This window comes from Bufo bufo, chromosome 5 (genome assembly GCF_905171765.1).
Source record: "Bufo bufo chromosome 5, aBufBuf1.1, whole genome shotgun sequence".
Classification (NCBI taxonomy): Eukaryota; Metazoa; Chordata; class Amphibia; order Anura; family Bufonidae; genus Bufo; species Bufo bufo.
Genome location: NC_053393.1, coordinates 356,740,911 through 356,762,278, shown reverse-complemented (window position 1 = coordinate 356,762,278; position 21,368 = coordinate 356,740,911). Strand labels below are relative to the sequence as shown.

Genomic DNA, 21,368 nt, shown 5'->3' with positions numbered 1-21,368 from the left:
AGCAATGCTCTGAAGGGAGTATTTTTGTAAAATTCGGCGAATCAGCCGAATCTAACTTTTCATAAATTCGCTCATCTCTAATAGGTGGCATGCTTTAATGGATGATCTATCCATTAACGCATGCCACCTATTAGAGATGAGCGAATTTATGAAAAGTTAGATTCGGCTGATTCGACGAATTTTACAAAAAAATTCGCTGCCGCCATCTTGCTTGAAGATCTGGAGTAAAATCTCGAGCGGCACGAGATTCCGTCATCAATCCAGCCGAGATCTTCAATAAAGATGCGGGCTGGCGGTCAGTCGCGAGCAAATGGAGGAGGTAAGTATGATTTTTTATTTTATTTTTTTTACACTATTTCAGGTTAAATCGATTTGCTAGCACGAAGCACAAGGAAATTCAGTTTTGAGGCAAATCTAATTTATCTTGAAATTCATATTGAATTCCATTTCGTGGGATTTGCTCATCTCTACCACCTATCTAGTAAATGTTTCATCCGAAGTCGATTCTCATCCCTAGTGGCATTGTTACCATGTATACAATGGAGATATGAAGCAAATGAATTATAGAAACAACATTTCAACGCAGAGGCTGAACAAAAGTTACCAAATAATTGTATAAAGAATGTAGAATATTTCTGTTTTTACTATTTTCTGTCTTATCTTTAGTCATGCCATGAGTACTAAGTAGGCAAAGTAGGAGTTTTTGATATACAGTAACTTTTTTCCTGTTTTTGTGCTAGTGCCTGGTACATACATTTTTAGTCATCATTTTCAGGTAGATGTATGGTACCATTTTAATTATTTTAATTTAAAAAAGATGGGAAAGTTGTAAAAATTCTGGCCACTGAAGAAGGGGCAAGTCTATTCTCCGAAACATGTTTGGTGAAAGAGTATACTAGAATTCATTGATCTAAAACAATATCCACGGTGGAGTGCTCCCAGAAAACTATAGCCACAATCACAGTTACCCGATTCTATTCCCGATCTATAGCACGTGGAACGCCGGCAGCACACAGAGAGCGAACCCATAAACATCCTACGGGTGAGCGGAGGAGTCCGGAGAAACACGGAGACGCCGCCAAGCCATGTGGGATGCCAAGTTTGAATGACATCTGTAATCGGAGGTTCCGAGTACATCGGGATACGGGTAAGTCTGTTCTGCCAAATTGTGTGGGATGCAACACATAGAGACAGACAAACTGTGAGTAAATCAACTTTCCTATATATGAAGTGAAAGGCTTCCTTGTATGTGGAGCAAGAAGGGAACTATTTTGCAATTTAAGTACAATTGAAGGATTCTCTTTACTCTAGTAGTGGTATAGCTACGGAGGAACTGCTGCGGCTTTACTTTGAAACTCCACTGTCTGTTACCTATAGGTAATATTGAAGATCAAGTGACTGTATCTGCTGCAGCTTTACTTGGAAACGCCGCTGTCTGTTACCAACAGGTAATATTGAGGATCAAGTGACTGTATCTGCTGCGGCTTTGCTTGGAAACGCCTCTGTCTGTTACCAACAGGTAATATTGAGGATCAAGTGACTGTATCTGCTGCAGCTTTATTTGGAAACGCCTCTGTCTGTAACCAATAGGTAATATTGAGGATCAAGTGACTGCATCTACTGCGGCTATATACTGTTTGCACTATATATTGCACCTACGTTATCATTGCTGCTATTATATTGCATCTACCGCACTACTGTTGCTTTTATAGCTATATTGCATTATTGTTGTTGCAACGTCATTTTTTTATACTCCACCATCGTATAATATTGCAAAGGATTTTTAGAAGATACTCAATGAGATTGGTTCTATTTTATATTATTTTATTCTATGTGTTTATTGATCAAATACATTTTTACAAAGTTTTTTTTTAATAATTTTAAGATTTTTCTTCAATAGTTCTCCCGTAACCCCATAAATTGAGTGCCTGTCCGCCACTATATATTTATAAATTTATTTTTACAGAGTTTACCTTAATAAAACGCATAACTTTATTGCCTGTTCAAGAGAAGTATGGTGATATACAGTATAATATGTGTATGTTTAATATATGTTTTAATATTTGTTACTTTAATGAAATTTTAATGTATTTTTGGTTGCAGTGTGATTTTTTTGTTTTATATCATTTTCTAAACATTATCATATTTCATGTGCATCTAAAATTAAGAATTGGCCTAACAGAATATTTTTAAACAGCCCTGGGGGACATTTTTTCGCCAAAGGTTGTCATTTTTTTCTCAGGTCATCAATTCCAGCAAATTCATTCCCAGTCACAAGCCACACCTGATTGCCAATGATGTGCCTTTACCAGCAATAACTTGAAATAATCATTTTCTGTATGACAAAATCAATCTCTCAGATCATTCTGGAGGAATTTTAGCCCACTCTTCTTTACAACATTACTTTAGTGGGGGTGTGGCCTGCACGCTGATGGCGCCGGTCGCATAGCACTTCTGCTCCGGGCTTAATCACTAGCCAGCGGCTCACAGCTACTACTCCTGCACCCTAATACAGCGAATTGTAGCCCTGCACCGTGTACCAGCCATGGGGAAGGTCAGAAGGCGCCCTGCTCCAGCGAAATTAACCGAATTCTTCGATAAAGCGACGCAAGCAGAGACTGGTCAGAGAGGAGCTCCACCAGCTTGCACGTTGGCCTCTCCGGCGGGAACGTCATTACCGCCTATGCATAGCTCTGCTGATAGACGCGGGACTGAGCGGGAAACCTATGAACCTACTCAGCTCACACCGGACATTATGCGCTTTATGCTGGACAACCTGCGTACCTCTATGAAAGAGGACATGCTGGGGCTTCTGAAAGACCTCCGGAAAGATATCCAGAGTATTGGAGAACGCACGTCTCACTTGGAGGTTAAAATGGCCGAATTCGCCACCTCTCACAACACCCTCAATGATGCCCATGAGGCTATGGAGGAAGATATTGCTAAAATAACAGCCAAGCGGCAGGATCTGGAGGACAGACACAGACGGAATAACGTCAGAATTCGTGGGATCCCAGAGTCTGTAGAAGCAAGCGGGCTGGAACCTCTCCTTCAACAGCTTATTAAAGCAGCGCTGCCTGAGTCTACAGAGAGGGACTTGATAATAGATTGCATCCACAGAGTGCCTAAACCTAAGGGGCTTGACGCTTCTCTCCCACGCAATGTTATGCGCGGATTCACTTCTATAACATCAAAGAAGCATTCCTGAAGGTCCTAAGGCAAAATCCGACCCCATCGGAGGAATTTAAAGGCATAGCGGTCTTCATAGACCTCTCCGCAGCAACACTTGTTAAAAGAAAAGAGTTCGCTCCGATCACCGCTGCGTTAAGGCAGCAACAAATAAAGTACCGCTGGGGGTTCCCAGTGAAATTACTGGTCACCCACAATGGAGGCCTGCAGGTCCTCAACTCACCACAAGAGGCGACTCGTAGTTTGATCGAATGGGGCCTCATCACTGAAGATTCTCATCGAGCGAAAGAAGCCGCCCCGCGTCCAGACAAGATTTCTCCAGAATGGGACGTTGCCTGATACGTGAGTCTGCCTTCAGCCGGGAGTAGCTGATTGTCTGCAATCATTAGTGTTGGTCCGAAGTAGGGAGCTTTTGTTTCTTTGTCCCAATCGGACTTCTCTTGGTCTTTTGTTAATTATTTGGTTGGGCTTGTTACACCTTGATGACCTTATTGTATTTAACTTTAGTTTTCCCTTTTAATGTGTTCAGTTCCCTTTTTTGGTTGGTTCCTATGAATACTATGCATGTACTAAGTGCTTTGTGCATTTTGGCTTTTAGGGGCTTCTTTACTAAAGTGCGGCAATGCGTATTACAGGGAGACTGTATATATATAGGAAATGGGGTTAAAAATTCTCTCACTTAATGTTCGCGGGTTAAATTCTCCATATAGGCGCACTCAGCTTTGGTCAGAAGCCCTTAAATCTATATGTGATGTGGTCTTCGTACAAGAATCACACCTGTTGGAAAAAGATGCTTTTAGATGTAAACATAAGAATTTCCCTGTAATACACCATTCCCATACACGGAAAAAGAGAAAAGCAGGGGTATTCATTGGTGTTGTATCTACTATCACCTTTTCCCTAAAAAAATGCATAACGGATTTAGCAGGGAGATATGTTATTTTAATATGCACTCTTGATGGTAAACCTTTCACTTTAGTGTCAGTATACGCCCCCAATGTCGGACAGGTGGCCTTCTGCAAGAGGCTGTTCAATAAAGTGGAAAAATTTGCAGTGGGCGAGGTTGTGGTTGGAGGAGATTTTAACATCCCGATCAATTCAGAATTAGACTGTAAGTCTGCGCAGGGGAGTCGCCGCACAAAGCTGCAAACAACTCTGTATGAGTCCGCCTTTCATGACATCTGGCGTTATCAGTACAGTGATGAGAGGGACTATACGTTCATATCAACAGCGCACCTATCTCAATCTCGAATTGACTATATACTAGTCTCAAAAAGCCTTTTGCATAGGGTCATGAGGTCCTACATTGGGGGAGCGACGTGGTCAGACCACGCCCCGGTGAGCATTGTCATTGAAGATGATCTTCCTAACCTCCCACGCCCACAATGGAGAATGAATACTTACCTGCTCAAATGCCCTGAAAGAGTTAAGGGCATTAGAGCTAAACTGCAAGAATTCCTGCATTTCAATGACCTACCCGACACTAATGTAAACCCACTATGGCTTACACACAAAGCATTCATGAGAGGGATCCTGTTACAGTCAGCTGCGAGAATGCATAGATGTAGAAACAAAGCTTTACAAGATGCCCTATCCCATCTACAAAATGCGAAAAAAAGTCACAAACTACTTAATAACCCCCTAACGTTAGCCTCTCTCAAATAATGCAGAACTGCACTCAGAACCCTTCTTTTATATCGCCAAGAACGCGTAGATTAAAAAGCAGGAAAGCTGCAGCTAGAATAACTAGTCTAAAGCATGATAACAAAGTGTTTACACATCCCCAAGAAATAGCCAACGCCTTTGCGTCTTATTATTCCTCCTTATATAACTTACGGTTAGACGGTAAAACCACTCAACCATCTGCGGAGGCAATCTCGGCATATCTGGATCCCCTTAAGCTCCCCAAAGTGACTTCAGACGATTTAAGCGTTCTGAATAGGCCAATCACCACCAAATAAATCCTCACCACCATCAAAGCTACTCCATCTAACAAGGCTCCAGGACCAGACGGCTTTCCAGTGGAATATTATAAAATATTTCACCCCACGCTACTTCCTCACTAAACTAAGTTATACAACGCACTTCTGACCTCGGGGAAAATCCCCCTGAAATGTTAAGGGCCACTGTAGTTACTTTACCCAAACCTGGAAAAACTCCTGATGCCCCTGAGAATTTCAGGCCAATTTCCCTGTTAAATGCAGACCTCAAGCTGTTTTCTAAAATCCTAGCCTCCTGCCTTAATAAAGTGCTAGCGGCCCTGATAAATCCTGATCAAGTAGGCTTTGTGCCAGGAAGACAATGCAGAGATGGCACTAGAAAGATGATCAACTTAATTCAGGTTGCGGAATGGTCCAAAACCCCCACGATCTTTGTCTCTTTAGACGCTGAAAAAGCGTTCGACAGAGTGCACTGGGGGTTCCTGGACCAGACCCTTAGGAAATTTGGGTTCAACAGGCATATTCTGCAGGCTATCCTAGGATTGTACTCAGCACCAACGGCGAACGTATTGGCATCAGGATTTTTGGCAGAACCTTTCTCGATTACCAATGGCACTAGGCAGGGGTGCCCACTATCGCCCCTGATCTTTGCATTGGTGATGGAGCCATTGGCAGAAAAAATACGCAATTGTACTCAAATATCGGGGATCACGGTGGGTAAATGCTCACACTGTATTGGTTTGTAATCTGATGATGTATTTTAACACTCACTAGCCCCTTAACATCACTTCGGGCAGTCAATGAGATACTTCACATAATAAAAGTTTGAAACCGCGCTGCTTGTGATTTAGTCATCCGATGCACAAGTGAATGAATCAGGGTATTAGCCTTCGTCCTCCTCTCTCAAAGGGTTCGATCCTCCTCAGACCGCCTCCTCTGCAGGATTAAATGACCGGCATATAGTGAAGTACCCTCTTAGTTGTTAATATAAAAAGGTTTTATTCTACTCACAGACAAAGGTAGATAACAGGCATATCACAATGATAAAATCAATAACGTTCCTGCCCGACCCTGGCTTCCTCAGGGGCGACAACTGCGCATGTTCACAGTAGGGCCCTTTAAATAGCCCAGCTTCCCAAACTGCGGGAGCCATAACTCAATCAAATCATATTAAAATGCATCAATACAAACAATGCTTTTCACATATACTTAATGAGAGAATTGCTCTCACAACAATCTACTTATCTCTATATTTCCCACTATCATGTTACCGCAGCCTTATGATATATGTAAGCCTCATTAGTCCATTCTATTATCTCTTTCATCTGGACCGTTTTTATGTATTACAATGTATCCTCTATTTCTTTCTATTTTCTTTCTATTTACACAGCCTTTATTCCAAATTCTCTAAAAAACCTCTCGAATGGTAAGCCCTTCATAGTTTTCTTGTCCCGTTCATCACGCAATCACGCCATTTCTTCACCACCCACTACTGGTCACGTTACTCCAAAAACTCTCAACCCCACCTCTTTCCCTTTCATGACGTTCACATCACATGATCCAACCGCCCAATGAGCAGTCACTCCCTATGACGTTTCCTGGAAGGTCCTTAAGACAAAGGTAAAAGCTCATTGATTAATTCCACCCAGAAAAGATACTTCTTGTCCTATATTTTACACTAAACACAGCTTCAGATCGAACTCTATGTTCAGGGCGCTCGGTTGCAAGGTCCCTAGTTGGTAAATCCATTGTACTTCTTTTCGGTTAATTTGTAGCAGCGAGTCGCCTCCTAGTCAGTGTGGTTTAACCACTTCCACTCCAGCGAACTTCAAGCCCCGCGGGTTCTTACCATGCGTGAGCTTGAAGTGAGCTGACAAACTGTGACTCATCAATCCTCTCTTAATATTCCCTATGTGTTCCTGGATCCTTACTTTCAATTTCCTCACTGTCCTACCAACGTATTGGAGTCCGCAAGGACACTCCAATACGTAAATTATGCCCTCATTCTCACACGAGTAGTTTCCTTTTATTCGAAACTCCCCTCCATTTTTATTGGATACAATACAGTTAAGCGTTCTCATTCTTCCTTTTGTGTTCCGATTTTTACACCCGGTACAGAACCCACACCATATAAATTTCCCTCCCTCCTTGGCCCGCTTTACACCCACTGGGCGGATGGCACTATGCACCAGCTTGGTTCTAATGTTGGAAGCCTTCCTAAAAATAAAAGAAGGGTTCTCAGGTATAACCTTCCCTAGTATTGGATCATTTTTAAGTGTACCCCAGTTCTTTCTAACCGCTTTTTTGACAATATCCGACATTGAGCAATATCTTGTTGTGAAGGAAAACCTGTAATCCTTCTCATTCTTTTTTTCTTTTTCTTTCATACTTTCCTTTTCTTTCTTTTTCTCATCTTCTACAGTCTGGATGCACACATCCAGGCTGTCTTCTTCATACCCCCTTTCAAGGAATCGGTCTTTTAACACCTTACACTGTGATCTATAGTCTTCCTTTGAGAGAGGAGGACGAAGGCTAATACCCTGATTCATTCACTTGTGCATCGGATGACTAAATCACAAGCAGCGCGGTTTCAAACTTTTACTATATGACTTTTCAGTCTGAATTACCCACCACACTACACCGGAACCAGCAGCGCAAGTAATTCTCTGTGTTTTGGGACACAGGACTGACATTTTCTATTTTATTTTAATGAGATACTTCACCAATACTCCTTGGTATCGTATTACAAGTTGAATATTAGTAAGACCAATGTACTTCCCATCAATGTACCAGAAAGCTTAAAGTGTGAAATAAACGAACGCCATCCCTTTAACTGGGCCACTGAATCAATAAGATATTTAGGGGTTGAGTTAACAAGCTCATTAACTGACATGATCTCCCTCAACTTTAAAAAACTGAGGGCTGAACTCCAAGAAGACTATTCTAAGTACAACAAAGTACAGCTTTCATGGATAGCAAAAATTAATACCATTAAGATGCTAATACTCCCAAAAATCCTATATGTATTTAGATGTATACCCCTAAAAATTCCCAGAACTTGTATTAAACAACTACAAACTGACATGCTCAGCTTCATTTGGGGGGCACTCGCTCTAGGATTAATAAAAATGTGTTATACCCATCTCTTCGCAAAGGAGAGCTAGGGATCCCAGACTTACACAAATATTACGTAGCCAACTTGCTAGATCAGGCTATGGAGTGGTGGTCCCCAGCGTCACCCCATAAGTGGCTTAGCATTGAAGAGCACTATGTTAGAAGGAGATCCCTAAAGGCACTACTGGCAGCTTATTTATTAAAGCCTTTCACCTTTCCCATGCCTCTAAGCACAATGCAAGCCACCATATTTGCATGGGCGCATGTGTTCAAACCCAAAACACCTTACCCCCTGGAGAAGAAACATTTCCCTATCTCGGTCATAGAATACCATATCCCTACACTTCAAATCACAAATTGGTTAAATAGTGGAATAGATACACTGGAGAGCCTATTTGAACAATCCATCCTAAAACCTTTTGAGACACTGCATTCCACATACAACCTGCCTAACTCTCTCTTTTACCAGTACTTGCAGATCCGTCACTTTCTTTCCCCCCTCATAATGGGTGTAATAGAGAGTGAGTGCGACACAATCGGTAGTCTACTTAAAGCAGACACCTCCCTCCATTCCAGCCTTTCATTTTGGTACTCATCTCTTCTGTCAAATGACAAAGAATGCAAAAAACCTTTTATGACTAGGTGGGAGGCTGAAATGGGGAAAGAATTCTCACTAGATAAATGGGCAGACGCTATGTTTTGGTCCATGAAATGTTCAAAATGTATAAATCATACAGAGCAGAACAGGAAAATTCAATTAAGGTGGTACCTAACGCCAGACAGGTTGGCTCATTCTATCCCGAATTATTCTCCACTGTGTTGGAGGGGATGTGGTCAAATGGGCTCCTCGTATCATATATGGTGGGTGTGTCCTACACTAACTTGTTTTTTGGGCGTCAGTTTCTGGGGTCATAGAAGAGGTAACAGGGATTAAAGGAATACTAAGCCCGGAACTAGCAATACTGAGCATAGGCCTGGTAGATTTTCCCTGCAGCAGCAGAGGTATAGTAGCGCATATGCTTTCTGCATCAAAAAAGGTGATTGCCCGCCAATGGAAAGGATCAAAGTCCCCACTAGTTAGTGAAGTCCTTAAATTGGTAAATTACCATATGCAATGTGAATTCACCTTCGCCTCCTCGATAAAACACAGAATAGCAACGCATAACTCATGGTTACTATGGCTGTCTAGCTCGTACGCTGATCCACTCCCACACTGCCTCCTATAATTGGAGTGTTATGGGGGGAAGCTAAACAGTTGCCCGCAGATGATATATTTGCACAAGTACACTGCCAATGTATGTTGCATATGACTATTGTAAATTGTAAAATGCAATTGATTAGCATATACAGCTTATGTTTACTGTAACATCCTCAATATGCCAAAACTTATGTATTTATGTATGGAACCCCCTTTATTATTTATTAATTTTTCCTTTCCTGTATGTCTATTTTGTTAAATTTACTTAAGAACAAAACCATTTCTCAATAAAAACTTTATTGATGAAAAAAAAAAAAAAAAAACATTACTTTAGTTCATGAAGTTTGTGGGCAATCATTTATGCATAGCATATTAAAGTCCAGCCACAACATTTCATTTGGATTAGGGACTGAACTTTAACTGGGCCACTGCATCTCCTTAATTCTTCTCATTTAAGCCATTCTGTTGAAGATTTATTGTCCTGCTGCATTACCCTATTTTTGCCAAGCTTTAGCTGCCTCACATTTCACTCTAGAATACTATGGTATACAGAGGATTTCATGGTTGACTGAAAGTGGACATGTCCTGTGGCTGCAATACAAGTCCAAATCATCATCTACCACCACCATGCTTAGTTGGTATTGCGTGTTTGTGCTGCTATGCTGTTTGATTTACACTAAACATGGTGCTGTGCAGTAGGGTGAAACATCTTTATTTTGGTCTTGTCTGTCCAAAGAACATTGTTCAAGAAGTCTTGTGGTTTTTTGAGATGTAACTTTGAAACTTAAGCCATGCTGCCATGTTCTTTTTAGAAAAAAAGGATCGGGCAAAAATATTAATTTCACCCAATTCTTGTCTCCTCTGATATCATCTGTCAGGGGAGAGTTGGGCACGCCCCACACACATTAGGCTACTTTCACACTGGCGTTTGGTGCGGATCCGTTTGGTATCCGTTTGCATTATTCATTAAAAAAAAAAGTCTAAGTCAATGGATCCGTCTTGACTTATATTGAAAGTCAATGGGGGACAGATACGTTTTCAATTGCACCATATTGTGTCAGTGAAAAACGGATCCGTCCCCATTGACTTACATTGTAAGTAAGGACGGATCCGTTTGGCTCCGTATAGTCAGACGGTCACAAAAATGCTGCAAGATGCGTTTTAGTGACCGCAACGGAGACCAAACGCAGCCAAACTGATGCATTCTGAACGGATCCTTATCCATTCAGAATGGATTGGGGCTGAACTGATCTGTTTTGGGCCGCTTGTGAGAGCCCTGAAACTGATCTCACAAGCGAACCCAGAAACGCCAGTGTGAAAGTAGCGTTAGTTAACAAAGATCAATGTGGAAATGGCCTTATAACCCTTCTCAGATTTTTGCTTACCAGAAGCAAAAATGTTGTCTCTATCATAATTTCTGATGTATTCTGCTCCTTGGCATTGTGTTAGCATACACCTGAATACTCCAGACCTGCCAACTGCCAAAACATCTGCTTTTATAGAAATGGTCCCACTTTCTGATGATCAATTAATCAAGGACATTTTATTAGTAGCACCTGGCTGCTATGTACCCTATTAATTCCTATGGAAGCTGTAAGGGTGTACCTAATTTTTCACACACAAATTATGAGGTGGAATTTGCTGTCTGTTGTTTTTCATATGAATTTGTATGTAGCTAAATTTAAGATATTTTATGATCAAATGTTTTAAATGATGTCCTATCAGTCTATCTATCTATCTATCTATCTATCTATCTATCTATCTATCTATCTATCAATCATATGTATCTATTCCCCGTTTTTGTAAACCCTACACATTTCCAACCGCTGTAAATATATTTAATATACCGTACTTTATATTCTGCCTGGGTGCAAGTATTGTACCTGTTCTCACTTAACGTCAAAAGGCATTTGTATGTTTAAAAGTTAAGCCTGGATGGCTGAAAGCCCTATGGCATAGCTAAAGGCAAACTTCTAACTTGCAGAGTAAAATGTAATCTAATATTAGTATATACATTATGAAAGGCTTTTAAGTAGTGCATACATTATACATTAGATGCCACCATTCCGTAAATTGTAAAATAACATTTTATTCAAGAGGACAGTCTTTCCCATTAGATGACCACAAATGGATATAGACACCTGTGTACAAGAACATATTTCTAAGGTAGGATTTACCAGAACAGTTAGAGAAGAGCATGAACTGGAAAACATAGGTTTTAATGCAACACTATGTATTGTGCAGACTCAAGTCAATCTACTGATAGACTGTCAGCATTAAATGTCCTCATCAAAATCCAAACATTTTAAACCAATGGGGTATTGACTGCTAGAGCATTGAGACTAGATTATTTGCAAACACAAACCTTGTATACCTAAAAAATCTAATTAATATTCTACTGAAGTAGCTCATGTTGCACTTCCCATTGTGGACCAAAACTTTCTCAGCAGTGCAAATCAGGTGAAACAGGACAAAATGTTTCCATACTCAGGTTAAAGTTATGTTAAAGTAGTAGTGGGTATTAGAGAGAAGCCATAAAGTCCCTTTAATTATGGTTTCCTTCTCCTGATCGCTGGATTTTCTAGCCATGATACTGGTGTGAGCAAAGCAGATTTTAGCAGCCTTTGGTTTTAAAATGATTTTAATGAAGACATCCACATTGAAATGCCCCAGCAATAACATAGATAACACTTGCACATAGAGATGATAGTACATTCATTCAATAGATTTCCTGGTTGTTTGCTTTTTGAAGATAAGCAGATCTCTGCTCATAAACCGTGCTGAGTAAAGGTTTGGTGCTCATTTAAGGATCTCAGACAATACAGTAATTTTTACACAAATGTTAAAAACAAATATTCTTTATAATAATGCTAACAATTTTTTTAAACTTTGGAATCATAGTTTTTTTAAGATGGTATGTTAATAAAAAAAAAAACTTCTTCACCCTTGTAATCTAAGTTTATAATTTGTGTGCCTATCAGCACACAGTACATAGGCACAGGCACACAGTACACTTGAAATAGTCTATCAGGTTAAACCACGGGTTGGGAGAAAATGTGGCTGAAGGGAAGAGGCATGAGTAAATTAAAAAGAAATGATCAATCCTGTTGACTCAGATTTAACTTTAAAAAGATGCCCATAAGGCATGAACCTATGGTAATCAGACTGGGTCAACATTCAAAGCATCCAAAGTATTCTGAATACTTACATAAGTGTTAGGGCTCATTCAGACGGCCGTATGTTGTTCTCCGCATCTGATCCACAATTTTGCGGATTAGATGTGGACCCATTCACTTCTATGGTGCCCGTTTTTCCTCTCCACAACTCCGCAAAACAAATAAGACATGTCCTATACTTGTCAGTGAAAATCAGGCTGTGGCCCCATTGAAGTCTATGGGTCCACAAACATGCGGAATGCAATCCGTTTTGTTTTTTTTGCGGATATGCAACTGTCTGCAAAAATACGCATACGGCTGTCTGTTCGAGCCCTTAATGGTATTTTATTCTAAGAATTCTTCAAAGCCTTTTTTAAAGGAGATCAGCTGTTTCTGCTGTGACCACATCCTGAGATAGACTATTGCAGATTCACAGCTCTTTTGGTAAAGAAGTCTTGTTGCCTTTGGAGACTGAACCTTTTTTTCACCAGTATTTTACAGGGTTACATGGAACAACATCTCACCACATTTTTGGACTGGCCATTTATATACTTATGCAAGTTAACAATGTTGGTGTTTTCTCACAGCTAAGATCCTCCATATCTGTTTGCCTTCAAAAGGTATGCGGTCATGTAAATTGACTATGTATGTAAAGTATAAGTAGTAGTAATTCTTCTATATTATCAATTCAGTTGTGTTAATTCATATAAAGTGTGTCAGCATAGTGAAATCACCATTGATCAGACTTAGTACTATTGTTTATTAGTGCATATACCTGTGCAGCCTGCAGCCATTTATCCAAAATAGGGATGATACTGTATATCCTATATTTCCTGTGCCTCATCGATAATTCTAACCCATAAATAGGGATTTGGGGTCAAGTTCGGGTCCCGAACCCAAACTTTGACCTGAAGTTCGGACGAACCCTGCGAACCCGAACTTCCACAAGTTCTCTCATCCCTACCCATGAAATGTCAGTGAAGACTGAAAGAATATGGCCACATTCTTTTTTTTCATTCTATTAGCTATGATTTATTGTGCCACAGTTCTTTTACTAATTACGAAAGTGAAGTATGTTTATCAGATATACTGAAAATGTGGCTTATGACAATGAAAGTGGTTGAGATCAGGGAAGGTAGTGGCATATTAGGACATAAAGTTCTTGACCTTCCTTGTTTTTAACATGGCTTTATTGCAGAGGGAGAGTAGGTGTACTTTGACCACACATTTACATGGGAGGATGTGAACAAGAAACTCCTCTTGCAGGCCATTAATATTACTCACTATTTTGTTGAAGTTACTTCACAGTGAGGATCTCTGGGTTTTCCATGAGGTTTGATTACTGAGAACAAAGCAAACTATAGGACCTATGCCACTTTGCCAGCATATAAAATCACTGAAGATAATATTCAATGATGCCCAATGCAAAAAATAACATACCGTGAGACACAGCCACTGGCAATACCCAGAAAGAGCAGAATAAAATAATTATCATTGTGAACCACAATAATATCAAAATAACTTTTTCAGTCATTCTTTTTACTAGGGAAAATTGACGGGCTACCTCATGAAAATGAAAGGTCAAAAATATTTATGTCTCTTTCCGTGGACTTCTAGCAAACTCTAGCAAATAATATGACAAAGGGTACTTTTAGGCCAAGAAATAAATATTGCAGCACCTTAGATTGAGCATGTGAAACACAGTAAACGCCACAAACCAAATAGAGCAATGTAAATATACCAAACTCCAAAAACCAAATACAGCATACCAAACATCACAAACTAAACACAGCAATGTAGACATACCAAACATCACAAACTAAACACAGCAATGTAGACATACCAAGCACCACATACTACACACAGCAATGTAGACATACCAAGCACCACATACTGCACACAGCAATGTAGACATACCAAGCACCACATACTGCACACAGCAATGTAGACATACCAAGCACCACATACTGCACACAGCAATGTAGACATACCAAGCACCACATACTACACACAGCAATGTAGACATACCAAGCACCACATACTACACACAGCAATGTAGACATACCAAGCACCACATACTACACACAGCAATGTAGACATACCAAGCACCACATACTGCACACAGCAATGTAGACATACCAAGCACCACATACTGCACACAGCAATGTAGACATACCAAGCACCACATACTACACACAGCAATGTAGACATACCAAGCACCACATACTACACACAGCAATGTAGACATACCAAGCACCACATACTACACACAGCAATGTAGACATACCAAGCACCACATACTACACACAGCAATGTAGACATACCAAGCACTACATACTACACACAGCAATGTAGACATACCAAGCACCACATACTGCACACAGCAATGTAGACATACCAAGCACCACATACTACACACAGCAATGTAGACATACCAAGCACCACATACTACACACAGCAATGTAGACATACCAAGCACCACATACTACACACAGCAATGTAGACATACCAAGCACCACATACTACACACAGCAATGTAGACATACCAAGCACCACATACTACACACAGCAATGTAGACATACCAAGCACCACATAATACACACAGCAACGTAGACATACCAAGCATCACATACTACACACAGCAATGTAGACATACCAAGCACCACATACTACACACAGCAATGTAGACATGCCAAGCACCACATACTACACACAGCAATGTAGACATACCAAGCACCACATACTGCACACAGCAATGTAGACATACCAAGCACCACATAATACACACAGCAACGTAGACATACCAAGCACCACATACTACACACAGCAATGTAGACATACCAAGCACCACATACTACACACAGCAATGTAGACATACCAAGCACCACATACTACACACAGCAATGTAGACATATTAAGCACCACATACTACACACAGCAACGTAGACATACCAAGCACCACATACTACACACAGCAACGTAGACATACCAAGCACCACATACTACACACAGCAATGTAGACATACCAAGCACCACATACTACACACAGCAATGTAGACATGCCAAGCACCACATACTACACACAGAAATGTAGACATACCAATCACCACATACTACACACAGCAATGTAGACATACCAAGCACCACATACTACACACAGCAATGTAGACATACCAAGCACCACATACTACACACAGCAATGTAGACATGCCAAGCACCACATACTACACACAGCAATGTAGACATACCAAGCACCACATAATACACACAGCAATGTAGACATGCCAAGCACCACATACTACACACAGCAATGTAGACATACCAAGCACCACATACTACACACAGCAATGTAGACATGCCAAGCACCACATACTATACACAGCAATGTAGACATGCCAAGCACCACATACTACACACAGCAATGTAGACATACCAAGCACCACATACTACACACAGCAATGTAGACATATTAAGCACCACATACTACACACAGCAACGTAGACATACCAAGCACCACATACTACACACAGCAATGTAGACATACCAAGCACCACATACTACACACAGCAATGTAGACATACCAAGCACCACATACTACACACAGCAATGTAGACGTACCAAGCACCACATACTACACACAGCAATGTAGACATACCAAGCACCACATACTACACACAGCAATGTAGACATACCAAGCACCACATACTACACACAGCAATGTAGACATACCAAGCACCACATACTACACACAGCAATGTAGACATACCAAGCACCACATACTGCACACAGCAACGTAGACATACCAAGCACCACATACTACACACAGCAATGTAGACATACCAAGCACCACATACTACACACAGCAATGTAGACATGCCAAGCACCACATACTACACACAGCAATGTAGACATACCAAGCACCACATACTGAACACAGCAATGTAGACATACCAAGCACCACATACTACACACAGCAATGTAGACATACCAAGCACCACATACTGCACACAGCAATGTAGACATGCCAAGCACCACATACTACACACAGCAATGTAGACATGCCAAGCACCACATACTACACACAGCAATGTAGACATACCAAGCACCACATACTACACACAGCAATATAGACATACCAAGCACCACATACTACACACAGCAATATAGACATACCAAGCACCACATACTACACACAGCAATGTAGACATACCAAGCACCACATACTACACACAGCAATGTAGACATACCAAGCACCACATACTGCATACAGCAATGTAGACATACCAAGCACCACATACTACACACAGCAATGTAGACATACCAAGCACCACATACTGCACACAGCAATGTAGACATACCAAGCACCACATACTACACACAGCAATGTAGACATACCAAGCACCACATACTACACACAGCAATGTAGACATACCAAGCACCACATACTACACACAGCAATGTAGACATACCAAGCACTACATACTACACACAGCAATGTAGACATGCCAAGCACCACATACTACACACAGCAATGTAGACATACCAAGCACCACATACTACACACAGCAATGTAGACATGCCAAGCACCACATACTACACACAGCAATGTAGACATGCCAAGCACTACATACTACACACAGCAATGTAGACATACCAAGCACCACATACTGCATACAGCAATGTAGACATACCAAGCACCACATACTACACACAGCAACGTAGACATGCCAAGCACTACATACTACACACAGCAATGTAGACATGCCAAGCACCACATACTACACACAGCAATGTAGACATACCAAGCACCACATACTACACACAGCAATGTAGACATGCCAAGCACCACATACTACACACAGCAATGTAGACATACCAAGCACCACATACTACACACAGCAATGTAGACATACCAAGCACCACATACTACACACAGCAATGTAAATATACAAAGCACCACATACCAAATAGAGCAATGTACCATATTTTTCATTTTATAAGATGCACTTGTAATATGCTGTAATGAATCATTATCACAATACACCAACACACTCTACTAAAGTATTCAATATACATAAACATGTGAACATAGTTATATTCACTTTGTTTGAAATCCCCCCCAAAAACTTTATTGCATTCATTATAGTTGAATGTAGTGTAGTGTAGTGTGAAGGCATGCACAAATTCTACTAGAAAATTCATAAATTCATTCACATACATGCAGCTAGAACAATTTCTCTAGTACACAATTACTGGAGCAGGAGGAACTTAACCTTCAAGATGGGGAAATTTTCCTTTTTTATTTATTTTCATTTTTTACTCTCAGCCTTCCCAAAGCCATAACCTTTTTATTTATCCATTCACATAGCTGTTTGAGGGCTTGTTTATTGCAGGATAAGTTATACTTTCTAACGGCACCATTTACAGTTGCATAAAACATAGTGGGAAGAGGGAAAAAAATTCAAACGGAGTGGCCAAGGTTTTATGGGTTTTGTTTTTAAGGCATTCCCTTAGGCTCAATTCACACCTGAGCGTTTTACAGCGCGTTCCTACGCGCTGTAAAACGCTCAACAAGGAGAAACCAATGCTTCCCTATGGGAATGGTTCTCACCTGGGCGTTTTACAGCGCGTACGATCGCGCTGTAAAACGCCCGACGCTCACACAAGTACAGGAGCGTTTTTTTGGGCGCTTGTCGCGCGTTCCCGTACATAGACTTTCGGGAACGCGCGACACTGTGTGCACACTTGTCTCTGTATGCGCGCTTGTAAACGTCCGTACAATCGCGCATACAGAGCGCTCCTTTCAGAACGCTCAGGTGTGAATTGAGCCTTAGGGTTAGTACGATTACAACAATACCACATATGCATTGTTTTTCTTGTGTTTTAATACTGAAAAGAAAAAAAAACTTTGGAAAACAAATTCTTTCTTTGCATAACAATATTCAGACCCCATAACGTTTTATATTTTTATCTATGCAGAGTGAGAGCTTATTTTTTTTGAGTGGTGACCTGTAATTTTTATTGATACCATTGATTTTTGTATGACTTTTTGATCACTTTTTGATCAACTTTTTGTGGGAGAAGTAGCCACCAAAAAACTGTGAATTGGCCATTTTTACTTTTTTTTTCCATTTTATCATTTGCCATATGGAATAAATATTTTTATATTCTAATAGTATGGACCTTTTCGCATGTGGCAATGCCCATGATGTTTATTTTTTTTATTGTTTATGTATTTTTCTTTTGATTTTGTGGAAAGTGGGGTGATTAGAATTTTTATATATTTTTAAAACATTTCCTTTCTTTCTTTTTATACTTTTTAATAGTTCTGATAAAAAGCAATCAGATTCAGCTTCCCGCATAGACTCCCATGTATTAGCATTGGAATCTATCAGATATACACCACTATGTGTCACAGACTTGGTCAGAAAAGGGATTTGCAGCCGAATCTGCGACTTCTTCCCCATCCATGCTACGTACACCAGTTCTTAAATAGGGGGCGTGGCGTTGGTGGGGAAAAGGGGCTGGCTGTCTCATTTCTAATTTTCTACTCCTGTTTTAGGCATAGAAAATGATCTAAATGTAAAGGGACGGGAGCTGGCATAAATTAAGGCTGGCGGTGGATGCGCCTAAGTGATGTAGAGGTCAGCGCCTCTACATAACTTGCTGCTTTCATCAAAAAATTCTTCAAATATGCAGATCAGCTGTTCAGTATAGGCACAGAAGAAGGGACTAGCCTGGCCCTGCAATCTCACATCTACACCTTGAATCATAATTTCAGAGCATGCACAGTAAAATTCCTGTGCTGTACTGCACATGTGCTGAATTTGTGACGCACAGCATAGGTGCAAGGCTAGAGGACCAGGTGGGAGCAGAATTTTTTATGCTTGGCCCTGTCAATTAAACAAGGGAAGAGGGTCTTCTGGTATAAAGCAGTGGAGCTACTGTGCACCGAAGGGCTGGGGTCCATCCTCGGAGCTCCGAACAGCTCATTTGCAAACATAAACAAATATTTTTTTTTTTCTTGTAAAAGCAGCAACGGATTACAATAATAATAAATTTTTGCTGATTCACTTCGGAAAAATTGTACAAAATGGTGCCCACCCCAATGGGAGCGCACCGCGCATGACCGGCCACAGCTCCCATTCACTTCTATGGGCTCAATGAAAAAAAACAGCGCTCGGCTAATTTTGCCGACCCCACAGAAAATGAATGAAGGGCGACTGCGCATGCGCAGTACGCCCTCCTTCGCTTTCGGGGCTCTGTTCTCAATATAGGTGTGGGTCTCAGCGGTGGGAAATATTATTATTTTGTCACCAGTTTTATGCTGCCTTAACAGCTCCAGCGCATGCCAACTCTCCCCACCCCTCTTACCACTGATTGACATTTTTTGTAAAATCAGTAGCAGCTGAGTGTGGAGAGCCAGGAGCTCATCGGCATGTCCTGGAGATATTCAATACAAAGTTTTAGCAAAACAGCAGGGTCAATGAAAGAAAGTAACACAGCTATTGGCTAAAGGGATCTGTCACTAGTTTATGCTGCCCTTAGTTAGGATGCCAGAAAACTGGTAACAGAGAGAGAATTTGAAATAAAAATTAAAAAAGAGAGAAGGACAAGAGAAAAAAAATAGTCCTAGTAGACCTCACGGTATCATAAACCAATGTACAGGCCAATTGAAGCACTTTCAATTTGGGTAGAATCGATTTGATTCTGAATCAAACTTTCTGAACAATTCATTAGGATCCGACCTGAAAATAATTTCAAGAAATTTTCTTTCTATATACACTGGGGGAGATTTTATGGGCTAAGGGCTGGGGTAATTATAGGGGTTAAGTGTTTACACAAGCTGTTACCACGGCCCCGTGCTCACCACTGTCCCACTCTCCTGAGTGGGCATGGATGTTACGTCTCTTACTTGACCCTAGTTTACTCCAGGTGCTCTCTTCGGCCACCTGCATTGGGTCTGACTCCCATCGCTCCATGTGCCTCTCCTTCAAAGTCTGTCCCAGAGGGCACATGCTCGCTCTTGGCCTCTTAAAGGACGCACTTCCAAGTTGTTTTCAAGCCTATAACTGGCTGTCCCTAGGTATATAAGGCAGCTTCCCTAGTGGGAGATTGCCTGAACTTTAGGTTCCTAGTCTTTAGTTAACCAGAGAAGGAGCGTTATTCTGCGACTACTGTGTACTGAACTTCTGTCTGAAAACTGATTCTCCGCTGCCAGCCCTGACCTTAGCCTGTTTCTGTGTCCTCCCTGACCTCCCTGACTGTCTCCTGACTTCAAATATTGCCTAAACCCTCAGTACATCACATAGGTGTTTCTGACCTGAGACTATCTCAAGAAACAGTAGTCTGATAGTTCCCCTGCAGCGATGACCAGATCGACGTATAGCAGTTAAAGGGTAAAAACCATGTCTCCTTGTCGGACAAGCCACAAAAAGTGAGTGAAACACAGCAAATGTGGTGCAAAATATGTACAGCAAATTGGGTGCAATTTACAACATAATTCTAACACATTTCGATTAGTAAATCTCCATCATTGTTCTCTATCTACATGTGTATACATTATGACATTACCAACCAGACTGAATTTTGCTTGCTTAAGTTGTATAATATTTATTGAAAAAATTGTTACTCTAAATTTTAGTCTATATTATAACAATGCTTTCATCAGTACATTCTTCTAAACCCTGTATATGGCTGGTGTCAGACGTAGTCTTTTTTAGACGTTTGTAGAGCAATTTTGAAATTTTAGTGCATTTTGCAGCCAATAA

The 21,368-nt window shown here is 40.8% G+C and overlaps 1 protein-coding gene across 1 annotated transcript in view; it reads right to left on the bottom strand.

The window, feature by feature from the left end:
* GABBR2 (gamma-aminobutyric acid type B receptor subunit 2) overlaps positions 1-21,368 on the bottom strand; it is a 940,304-nt gene that overhangs the window by 723,891 nt on the left and 195,045 nt on the right. The gene's annotated exons all lie outside the window — the stretch shown is intronic.